We start from the raw sequence: 12,051 nt of genomic DNA, 5'->3' as shown, positions 1-12,051 counted from the left end.
GAACAGTGCTGGCTAACTGCCCTGGCAAACTGAGTGAAAAGAGAAGCTATTTGAGAGCAAAACAAGGAGACAAAAATTTTTATATGTCCTTTCTGTGTGCACATTGACTTTTTGTTTTCCACTGAAGATTAGAAGCTTGGAAACATATTATTAACTTGTCTTTCTATGAATCTCATTTTCAAATGTGGCACCAAACAGAAAACAAGTGATAATCTGGCTTCTGTAGCAGATACTTCAAAGCAGATTTTTCTCTTTCTTTTCTCTTTTTTTTTTCCTTTCTTGAAACACATGAAAACAAAGCTTCCAGAAGCAACATCAAGATTTGAAGTTCATGCACCATAATCATAATCAGTGTGCTGATGGAGTGATGCCAGCTCCTCCTGTCCTAGTGGAATTATTGAAATGTATCAATTTAAATGAACAAACAAACAAAAAAAATGGGGATCAAAGGAGATTTCTACAAAGGAGATTTGTAGTTTGTGAAGTATCCTACACTGGCTCTAAGATTTTTTTTAATAATGCTAAGTCCAGACCTGTGTTTTATATCAAGCCTTTCAAACCATTTATGTCTGGATTACATACAAATCCTGAAACAATAGCCAGAGCATGATGGCTGTGTGATTCCTGTATTTGGCAAAAGTTGCTTGTCTTCCTTGTGTGGAGTAGTCCATAATTAGTAAAATGTTGCTTTCCAAGCCCACTGTTTCCTATAGCCTCGAATGTAACCAGAAAACATGGGTAGCTCAGTTTAGGATTTGCAGAAGATATGAAGAAATTGTGTTTTAAAATTGAAAGAAAAGAGTTAATAAAAAATGTTTAGCTCCAGCCCCATTACACTAAACCAGCCTTGTATTTTTTATGTAGGACAACAGGATGCTATAACATGATCAGCTGTTTTTTTAGCACCTAGCATACTGTATTTAGAGAATGGAGATGGGGAATGCTTTCCGATACCTTTCCCAATGTGCCATTTACTCTGCCAGTCCTGAAAGCTGAAAATGCCAAGAGCAGCAATGACTTAAACAACATCAGTTTATAGAAATCAGTGAGCACTGACAAAAATAGAATTGAATGTTATCACATCTGAAAGTACCTCATGGCATTAAAAAGTTAGATTAACCACAGGACATGTGAGTCGATAAATAGTCAGATGCATACCTTTAGTTTTAAATCTTCAGTAACTTTCTGAAATAATACCTTACTGTTTTTCTACTACTCAGTTTTCCAGTTTCAGAAGTTTCCTCTGGGTCTCTTTATTCAAGCATATAGATTTTGAAGTCTTCAATAGGAGGGAAATTTTTTTCGTTATGAGACAGAGACAAAATTATGTCTCTATTCTTCTACCAAGATAATGGCAAGTAGCATCCTTCAAAGCCAACTCAGTTTAAAGGAGGATATAACTTTGGTTTCGATTTTTAGTGTAAATCTTCCAGAAGAACCTATATGTAGAGGATAATTATTTTCCTCACACTTCTGTCATGAATTAGCAGAGAGTTAATAAAGCTTTAAAGAGGCATATCTAACGATCTTTAACAACAGGTGGTAAAACTCACTTACCCAGTTTACCCAATACTGTCTGTAAATGAGGGTCCCTCAGGAGAACCAGCCATAGAAAGCCTCTCTTCCTTTAATAATCCCAGCCTCTGTTTCTATGGAAACAGCACATCGTGTTTGCTGCTAGCAAGGCATGCGTTTAGCCCCTTTTAAAATAAACCATGTTCTCTTTGCACTGTTTTTAAGGCTGAAAAAAGCACTCAGCTTCCAACACACCAAATTATTAATGCCTTTCCTTCCCCTCTAATAAAAAAAAAAAAAAAAAAAAAAAGACATTGGATGTATAGCCTGTAGCTGCTAATAATTGCAACAAGTAGTGGCCTTTCTGTAGGTTACCATTGCTATGAAGAATGGATATCTCTCTGCTTTATGGCAGGGCATTGGAAATTTTGGAATTGTGGCTAAGAACAAATGTTAACCTCCTAAAGAAGATAACTGGCTGGCTCCGTTAAGTGCATACTCCCCTGCATGGTTTTCCATAAGTTGGAGTTTGGTGATTTTCACCAATGCATTTTGGAAGTGCTTATTCTTCATATCACTAGGTACTTAAAGATGTTAAAAGGCCATCTGCCACCCTGGTGTGCCTCATACAAGTACATGTAGTCACCTCTTCTTCTGCTGGCCCAGCAGTTTTTCAGCCTGAGTCACTACAGAAATTAATGGAGCTTTCCTCCCCAGCTGTAGATGTAAAACAGCACTGAATAATTAGATTGCAAACAAACTAAAATGTTTAAAATAAGAAAGCTGCAACTTATCTGCTTCATTGATAGGTGCTTAGGTCATACTGAAACAATTTTATAAGCTGATGAGTTTACTGTGGAAGCTGGTTTATGGCTTTCCATATCTTGAGCAGTGAAAATAGACTGGTCCACTTCAAGCTGTGATGAAACGAAGATTTACAGAGCTTGGGGAGTCTAAAGGATGGCATTATAGGGTTGTCAAGAGTAACAGGCCTTGGGAATCTGCACTGTTTATGTTTAAAGGGAGAAGTCAGCTGGAGGCAGACATCTGAGACATGTTGGATTGATTTGCAACTTAAAAGAAGATTGTGTTTGGGAAGAGAAGAATGGAACTCTGGCTTGCATCTGTTTTTCAGATTATATAACAAAAAGATGTTTTCTTTAAAAATGGCATGAACACAGCCCCACTTCAGCAGCTGCAGCAGTCTCAAACACCTCGTGAAGCACAGCTTCACCTTTGCAGTAAGTCATTAAAAGAGAAAACTGGTGTCGTGGAAGAAATTAAAGCAATCCATGATAATCAAGTTTAAAAAATTAAAATAAATTTGGTTTTGAGCTTTAAAGAAAGGCACATTTTATACACCACTTCATATGGCATGTGAATATGACTTCCTAAAAAATGCAAGAGATTTGACCCTACATTTTTCACTCAGCAAGATGCTCTTGTTGTCTGGGGCCTTCTTCAATGCTCATGAGCCAAGTATAAAAGCGTAATTTGCATATTAAACTTTAAAAAAAGAATTGTGGTGAATACAGATTGGGAAGAGAGAAAAAAATTCAGATGTTGTAGAGACTTCCAAAGTTCAAATTAAGAATTTGTAAATCTATAAATTAACTCTCATGATTTGCAATACAAACATGGCTGATCACAAACTAGATGTCTATGCCTTTCCTTTGTGGGAAACAGAAGTTTTACAGTGCTAGGAAACTCTTGATATGTCTGTTTTTCCAGTACTCAGCTATTCTTTGTAATTCATTACTGCAATGGAATTCCTTGTCTATTAGTTAAATAATACAGCTCTTTAGTCAATTTGTGAAGATCTGCAATTTTCTGTCTGCCCCTATTGTGTTAAATTGTACTTTATTTCTTATTACTGTAGTGTTTCCAATTCTCTGTCGATCAATATGGTCATTAAAGTGAATATTTTCACTGGAGTTGAAAAGGTTTTGTACAAGACACACAGTAATTTTCTTTTGAGGTGAATATTTTTTTCCTTTGCCTTGTTCTACACAGTTTCTCTGGGTCTTCAGTTTGTAAAGGACTTTCTTAGTGTCAGCTTTTAAAGATATGTGAGACCTAGCTCTATTATAGCTGAAACTGATTAAATGGTTAGAGATATAACAAACTTTTTTACTCAATTCCTCATAGCTATTTTAACTCCCAATTCCATATAATCCAAGATACTTCTAGAAGAATTTTTTGTCTAGAATAACTTTTTAATAATAGGGTCTTTAGGCCTCTCCATTTTCAGTTTCTGTTTGAATAGAATAGAATAAAAAAATAAAAGTATTTGCTGTATTCATTTAGGCATTTGTATGTAATTCTGTACTGCGGAATGCAGACCATCAAATACCTCTTTTGATCTGCCCTGCTCTCTTATCTCTTTTTCCCCCAGCTTTTTTTTGCCATAGAATAATGAGAAAGTTTTTTGACTTTTCTAACACAGCTACAACTGTCTAAATATTGTTTCCAAATGTTAGTGAACTGACAGTTTCTCTGCTGGTACCCAGGGTGTCAAAGAGCACTCTCTTCTTGCTCTTTCCTCTCAACATATGTTTAAAAAGGGCTGGATGCTGAAGCAGAAAGTACAATTAAAAATACTTTTCTTTCATCAGCAACAGTCAGAGTAATATATTTGGCTCCAGCTGATGAAGAATGTAAGTCTCAGAATGAACTTTTCTCAAACAAACAGAGAAATATGGTTTTAGAAATGTCATGGAAAATTATTATAGACTGTGGTTGTTCAATTATTTTTTCCAGTTTGTTGATCCTTAAAAAATTAGAAAGGCTGGTATGTGGGCTCTGATATACATTCAAAACTACTTGAAGTTTCACAAAGTCATTGCTTTTAATGCTAAGAGATTCTATGATTATGTTGATTTTCTATTCAATGTAAACCAGCAAGATGCATCTCTTAAATATAAATTCATGCTGAAACCCATCAGGTCTGTCCATTTGAGTTCCTCAGTCTTTCTTCTGTGACTAAAATCAGTGTTACTTATTTATTGGCAAGTAGTGAGAGGATTTCTTTTCATATTTAAGATTGTCTTTATTTTTTAAGTATCTGTAGTTTGTATGATATGATATGATATGATGGTGTTTGGTTATCCTCAGACTTGCTTTTTTTTTATTAATTTTTGCACTAGTAATTGTAGTAACAGATGTTTGTCCCATCCATAGGCTGTGGCATAGCTGAGAACATGTAATGAGACTTTAGAAACTGGAATTCTCAGTGATCAAATGTGGTTCCAAAACATAGTTCATCAAGAAAAAGGATGTTTCTGTATCCATGTTTACCAAAGAAGATAAGGAAAAAGGGTCCTTTTATTAGTTGCAGCATTAAAATGTGATGAACAATGAACCCCAAAATATAAGGGGCAACTTTATATCCCATGCGCACTGGAGCACGTGTGTGTGTATGTACGAAACCTTCTTATCACAGTCTCTGACACATTAAGCTTCCATCCTCTGCATCCCGGCTTCCAGGGCAAGCAGAATGGAAACAAAGAATGATACCAAAATGTAACTGTAGGTATTTGTGTAAGGAGGTGTAGAATTTTTTTGCTTTGAAGTTCAACTGCTGACATTTTCCTGTGAAAGAAAGTCTGTAATCTAAATTCACAAGCAACAAATTGTAGATGATGCACTTTTACTACATATTCAAACATTCACTCATCATATTTGTCTTCTGGTTTGTCTAACTTACCTCTTTCAAATCTTTGGTTTCATCCTGACAAGTTTTTAAAATCTATTTTATTATTCTACTGACGTGTACAAATACTCCTAAAATCACAATGACTCTGGAATGCCAATTCTGTCTGAACAGCTTCTTAAGGAGAGACTGAAACAAACCATTCTGGTTTCTTTTAAGCTGTTTCACTGATGTTAGCAACCAGATCTCTGTTGTGTCCCTGGTAGAGAATTATTATTCTCTACCAGTGTTCATCAGCATAATTGCATCAATCCTCCTTTCTCAACTTATGCAAAAGAATATTGTAAAATAAGAAATTTTTATTGTCAAATATCACAGTCTTGCCAGAGACTAGAAATTGCAGTAAGGGGTTAAGACTATGCTTGTTAAATGATAAACTAGCAGGGTCTCTGCTTTTAAAGATAAACTACTCATATGCTAGCACCAGAGACTGGTAAAACCCAGGGAAAAGTGAAATCCCAGGCATTCTCCTTGATGTACAGAAAATACTGCTTTACAGAATTGGCTCTGCTTCTCCTTTTGCCATTCCAAAATGTGCCTTTTACAGGGAGGATTTTGATTTTGATGTTGCAGCTATAAATGCATAAATTCAAAACTGTAGATTTATTTTAGACTAGATTTCCCATGGGAATACAAAGCTGGAACAGACCTCCTGATTCATTGAGATCATCCTCTACCTTGTCAGCAGTGTCAGGCAGTCACGTCACACACACTCTTTTAACAATTGTTTTAATGCCATCCCAAAGCTAGATGCACTTAGATATTTTGTGCATTATCTCCCAAAGTGGTTCTTGTGCTAAAATCTCAGAACATCTTACTCTAATAAAGTGATAGCCTTTGCAACTGGGTATCTGCTTTCATTACTCAGTAGGCTGCAGACTTGATGGGTTCCCTGATTAAAAATTTTTCGATTTGTTTCCACCTCAGGCTGGGTCATTCCCATTCCCCTCATTCTTCCAGCCTTTGGCCTGGTGCCGCTAAGTTCATATTGGTTCTTTCCTCTGTCCTGTAATCTCTTTCTCTGTTCTCAAATTTTCTTATTTGAGATAAATTAAATATTTCTTGTTTTGAGATGGCTTAAATATTTTCTGTAAATATTTTCCCTGTTTGATGTGGCTGAACTGTCAGATAGGTAATGGCTAAATCTTTGACTACAGACATTTGCTTTCTAACCCTTCAGCACTCCAGATGCTTTCTTAAACTTGGATTTACCACCATTGGCTTTGCTTCCATTCCACCCTCATGATTGCTTCCAGAATTTGTAATTCAGCAAGACAGTGCAAGAGTGTTTGAGCACATCAGGGCATAAGATATGAAAATGTTAAGAATGAGGTAGAATAAAAATGCCCTAGATTAGTACACTGCAATCTATCAGCAACAAGAATAATACAGAAATACTCTGAGTAAGGTGATGGCAGCTGGTGAGGAAGTGGCTGATTAAAGGTAAAAGATGTAAATCCAAAGCACATCAAACTGCAATACAACACAAGTTCTGAAATGCTCCTGGTGCCAGTCCCACAGTGCCAGCACAGCCCAGCACATTCTGCAGGGCTCCAGCACAGAGCCACTCCTTCACCACCTTGCCTCATAATAGCCCCTTTCTCTTAACCACAGGAGCAGCAACTCTGTTTGGCATACACTTGGAGCTTGTGTGAGATAGTTGTGTAAATAATGAAATTGAAATATATATTTTCTTCAAATAAGCTGTGAAAAGACTGAGCTGTGTAGGAGACGAATGAAAACAAGGGAGGCTTTGCTGTTTTATTCACTTAATAGCATAGCAATCTGTGGGGGTCATGTTTTCTATCAACTGAAGGAAATTGTGTACATCTACTGCACACCATTTAGCTGAAGGCATCGTTACAGTAGATGATCCTATGGAGGCATCTATGTATTCTTTAAATGTTCAATTATTTTGAGTGTTTATGGTAATTGCATGTCTCAGGTTCAGTTCTGCAAGATGAAATGCACTATGTGCATGATTCAGTTTCTTAGAGTGCATCGCTCTAATATTTGAACATGGGGAAATGAGTTGCTGATTACTTTTCAGTCATTATGTTTGATTTTTAGGTTTTGTATATTTAATCATATCCCATTCATTTAAATACTCAAAATTACTTTGTGATTTAAAACATGCAGCCAGATATGCTGGTTTAATACAGTGAACAAATCACTGCTTTTTACAAAAATGTTGCCATTTTTGTGATGCTTTATATCATGGCTAATATAAAAAACATAATTTTCCCTCAGTACTTTTCATTGTGAAGAGCTGTAAAACCTTATCAGAAGAACAATAATATTGTGGGGTTTTGTATCTCCTTCATTTTGCAACAGTAAAATAATGTGAAATCTCTTGGCATCATTCCAAGTAATGTTTTTTTCCAGCATATGCATACCAATGAATATTTTATTCTTCCAACATTCTTTTTTTCTGCCTTTAACCACAGTAGGAATGGCACTATAAGTAGAAAACATATGCCACCCACATAATAGTTCCTTTATTATCTTGATCCTAATGTCAGTTAAACTTTAGAAATCTTCACTTAGTGACCTAAATTCTTCTAAGCAAGTATTCTGTTGAGGACTACTAATACGGAAATAAGTTTAAGGAATTCTTCCAGTATTAATCATGTTATGCACGAAAATGCAGTTGTAGTAGCTCAAATTGGTACAGATTGAGTTTGGATTTTTTAATCACCTGTTTCACAAAATGAGGAAGAAAGTAATAACTCTGTATGTACCTTATGAAGTTGTGCCCTGTTAATTTTTTTTTTTTTTTTTTTTTTTTTGCAGCTGACCACAGTAAAATCATAGGATCATAGAATGATAGAGTGGTTAAAGATCATCTAGTTTCAGTCCCTCTGCCTTGGGCAGGAGTGCCATTGACCAGACCCCAGGTTGCTCAAGATTCGACCTGACCCAGCTTTGAACACTTTTAGGGGTGGGGCACTCACAGCTTCTCTGGGCAACTTATTTCAGTGCCTCACCACCCTCACAGTAAAGAATTTTTTTGTAATATCTGGGAAGAGAAGAAGACCTGAAGTGCTCAAGCTGAGAGGCATCACTAACGACACACTCTGCCACCAGCTCTCATTGAACAGTTCTGTACAACAGGCAGCTCTGTGATAATATATTGCACAGATCTCTGTGCCCACTGGACAGATCAGGTGACCACAAAAACCTCTGCTTGCTACACAGTATGTATACAAGTTTTCTCCGTGTTTTGAAGAGAAAGGCAAGTCCCACCCACATGAAGATGCTGGGGAATCACCCTGGTTTTAAATCATTGGAAGTGGAACAATTGAGTAGCACTACCAGTTAGCCTGAACTTTTAGGGAGGGCCCACATTTTGCTCAGTGACTGTACAGATGGTATCTACAGGAATAGCAGTAAGGATTTGTCTGCTTGCAGCCCATGGAATGATCAGGCTTGCCTAAACTGAAGGAGTGAACAGCAATCTCATGAAATGGTTGTGTTAGCAATGTGTTTGTATATCTTGTCCATTTATTACAAAAGTAATTCACTTCCCTAAATGACTGGAATTACAGCACTGAACCATTTGACCATTCCATGCCACAATTACATGACACCAAAGCGCTTCGAGCATTACGTGAAATAACTATGATTCTCCTTTGAAGCCTGGTGCCATGACATCCTACTGCATCAGTGCCATGCTAGGTGGGCTCTTCTGCAGGAAAGAGAGTCCCCAGCAAGCGATCTGTGATTTATTTTTATCATAAGTCAACCCCACCAATGAGCAGTCTGTGTCTCAAAGTACTTACTGACAGGATACAGTGCAGTGTACCTGCTCCACAGGTGAGCAGCACAAGTGGCTGTTCAGATGGTAACCTCTTCCACCCCCAACTACTCCCAGCGCTTGGGTATGGCAATGGGACTGAGCAAAACATAATCTGTGCCTAAGAGCTTTTGTTGCCTTTCAGCCAGTTGGCTTTCTTGTAGGGATACAAAGGGCATGCTTGCAGCACTGCTAGCATCTCATCATTCAAAGGACTGGGCAATCCATGGAAAAGACTATCCATGATATGCAATAACTCAGTCTCACATTAGATGCCTGCCAATGAATATAAATGACCACCCACATAGAAAAGCTGCCCAGCTCTTCACACTCTTTTCTCTCTTTATCATCTGCTGTTTTTCAGAAGGCCAACCTGTCTCTGTGCCAAAAACTGCTCTGGATCCCCATGCTTACACAAATATTACTGTTCTCAACAAAGTTGCACCATCCATTTTGATGAGTCTCTGAAGAGACTCATCAGGAATTTCCCCACCTCCAATGACCTGGGAGGCCTGTAGCTCCTCCCTGTAAGTGTCCCAGCTGTCTGACAAGCCCCTCACAGGGACCACTCCTTTAGGAGTCACCAATATTTGCCAACAAAACACCACTGGGGAAATATGAGACCATGTAACACAAATTTCTGATACAGAACACACAGTAAAGTACAATCACCACAGTGAACCTGGAAGAACGTGGTCTTCCACATTGGAAGAACTAAGAAAGGTAGCAGAGACTTATGCTGCAGATAGAGCTGAATTTACCCTGTTATGAAGAAATGCAGCAGAGGATCACTTGTCTTGTCTTGCCAGTATCTGATGAGGATGAGACTGTGAAGACAAAGAAGATTATGTCAGTATAAGAATCTGTTTCCAGATATTATGGCAGCCAACGTTTTGAAAAATGTAGTTGAAACAGCCTGACAAAATATGAAACAAACAGATGCAAATGTTTCAAAGAAAAATAGAAGTGTAAAAGTTGATACCTCAATTAAAAAAATAAAATTCACTTCATGAAGTAGAATTTATTATTGTAGGTTTGGAAGTAAACATTCAGGTCCATGATTTTGTGCATAAACATAATAGAAAGGTATTTTTTGTGTATCCTTCTGAACTAGAAATTTTTTTGAAATAGATTTTTTCAAAGTAATTCTGTGTTGCTATTTCCTACCTGTTCTGCAGAGTATCTGAAATTGTGGATTTATTACTAAGTACATATTGTATAGCCAGCAGATCCCCATAAGCATGAAATCCATTTCTTTGTGCAATCATAAATCTTAGAAGCACTATCTTTATTAGCAAGAAAAATAAGTGATAACTAATTTTGACTTTGTGTACTAGTACATCATCTTGCTTCTTCTGTATTGTTTCTTTCCTCCCCTACATATATTCTCATCAGAAGGTAAGAGCATTGTCTCTGCCTATTTTTGTTCTCTAAATGCCACCAAATGTTTAGAGGAAGGATGAAAGCTTTGTGCTTAGCACAGACTGAGATAGGTTTGTTAGCTAGTCAGCTAGTGACACGATTCCCAGTGAAAATTTGAGATGGTGGAACAGAAGATGAGGTGGAGATTCTCTGGGAGTTTCGCAGAGGAGAGCACAGCTTCACACACGCTGTGTAGCCTGTGCCCCACATACAACCCCCAGTGAGATACAGGAAAGGCTACTGAAAAAGATGGCAGTCAGGAGCAGGATGCTACAGCTGCCACATTAATTCATGCTGCATGAAGCTCTGTGTCTAAAGGAGGCAGCTGGAAAGAGGGCCAATGGGCCAGATGAGTCATTTTCTAAAGGGCTGCATTGAATCATAGACTGTGGGCTGAGTGTTCCTCATCTTGTAGTGCTGGTTTGATTTCACCACAGGCCACTGAAGGCTGGATTAGTTTTAGCTTAAAAGAGAGGACAAAATGGATATTTATGAACTCAAAAACATTGGTGTTTTTGCATGAGTCACCTGATTGGTGGAGATGGCAAGGGCAAAGTGATTTTTGTATTCTTCCTCACTAGCGTAGAGTGGCTTCAAGCCAAGCTGGGCACATCTCTGGGGTCTGTTTATGTCTGTATTTTCACTGCCTTTGCTATACCTACTCTGAACCAGTATTTGCCATATCTGTCTCCAAAGATTTATCTGAAATTGTTTATCAATCAATATATCTGGCCTTCAAGTGTTAATTTAATAGAACACTGTTTAATTAACATTTTTTATAAATAATAAACATTTCAGTTGTTAATGAAGCCAAATACAAATCACACTTTATATTAAAGAGACAGAAGTGAACACTCTAAGAGTGAGCACTGCAGGGGGAAATTCTTGCACTGTAGTTGTAGATTTGTTTTCTTGCTTTCTTTCTGTAGACCTTAGGTTTTTCTAAATTCATTGCCCAGAGATTTTTTTAATGTATAAATCATAAAATCATAGAATAATTTACATTGGAAATTATCATTGCAGGTATATCATATTGCATCCGCCTTGAGAAAAAAAAATACAGTGACATTCTCAAATATCATGAGCATAATTAGAGTGTTTGTTTTTCCTTCCTCTATGCACAGAAAAAGGTTTCATCAGAACAAACTGTTTCTTTGTGATTGTAATTGAGGTCTGTAAATCACATCACATGCCTACCAGGACCATCCGATTAACTCCTTGCACAATTAAGCCAAGCATTAGTATCAGTTGCACTATAACTTCACATAACTTGACTTCACTTGAAACTAGAATCTAGCTTTTGTACCACTTTACTTTCTCAAGATTGGTTAATAAAGTGAAGTTCTACACTAAATACCTGGTCTTGCTAAAATAGTTCTTTGCCCTCCTACATTATGCTGTGAAATCTGCAACAATAGAGTAAATACTTTGATTCACAGTATTTGTGCTAAAGAATTTGAAATCATAGTTTTAGTCCAAGGCTTCACCAAAGCCATGGTGTTCTTCTGAAGATGTTGCCCTAATAACTCTCTATCCCTCTAAACACCCACAGCACCAACAGCTGTAGCAGAGACAAACGGAGACTTGTTCTCAAAGAAATATCCCA

The 12,051-nt window shown here is 37.3% G+C and overlaps 1 long non-coding RNA gene across 1 annotated transcript in view; it reads right to left on the bottom strand.

Moving 5' to 3' along the window:
- The window catches only part of LOC116808035 (uncharacterized), an 86,668-nt gene that overhangs the window by 60,262 nt on the left and 14,355 nt on the right, over nucleotides 1-12,051 (bottom strand). The window contains exon 2 of the long non-coding RNA XR_004367335.3: nucleotides 9,785-9,850. This is a non-coding gene — a long non-coding RNA (uncharacterized lncRNA). The remainder of the gene's footprint in view (nucleotides 1-9,784; nucleotides 9,851-12,051) is intronic.

Source organism: Taeniopygia guttata, chromosome 3, assembly GCF_048771995.1.
Source record: "Taeniopygia guttata chromosome 3, bTaeGut7.mat, whole genome shotgun sequence".
Classification (NCBI taxonomy): domain Eukaryota; kingdom Metazoa; phylum Chordata; class Aves; order Passeriformes; family Estrildidae; genus Taeniopygia; species Taeniopygia guttata.
This window is presented reverse-complemented; position numbering and strand designations above follow the sequence as displayed.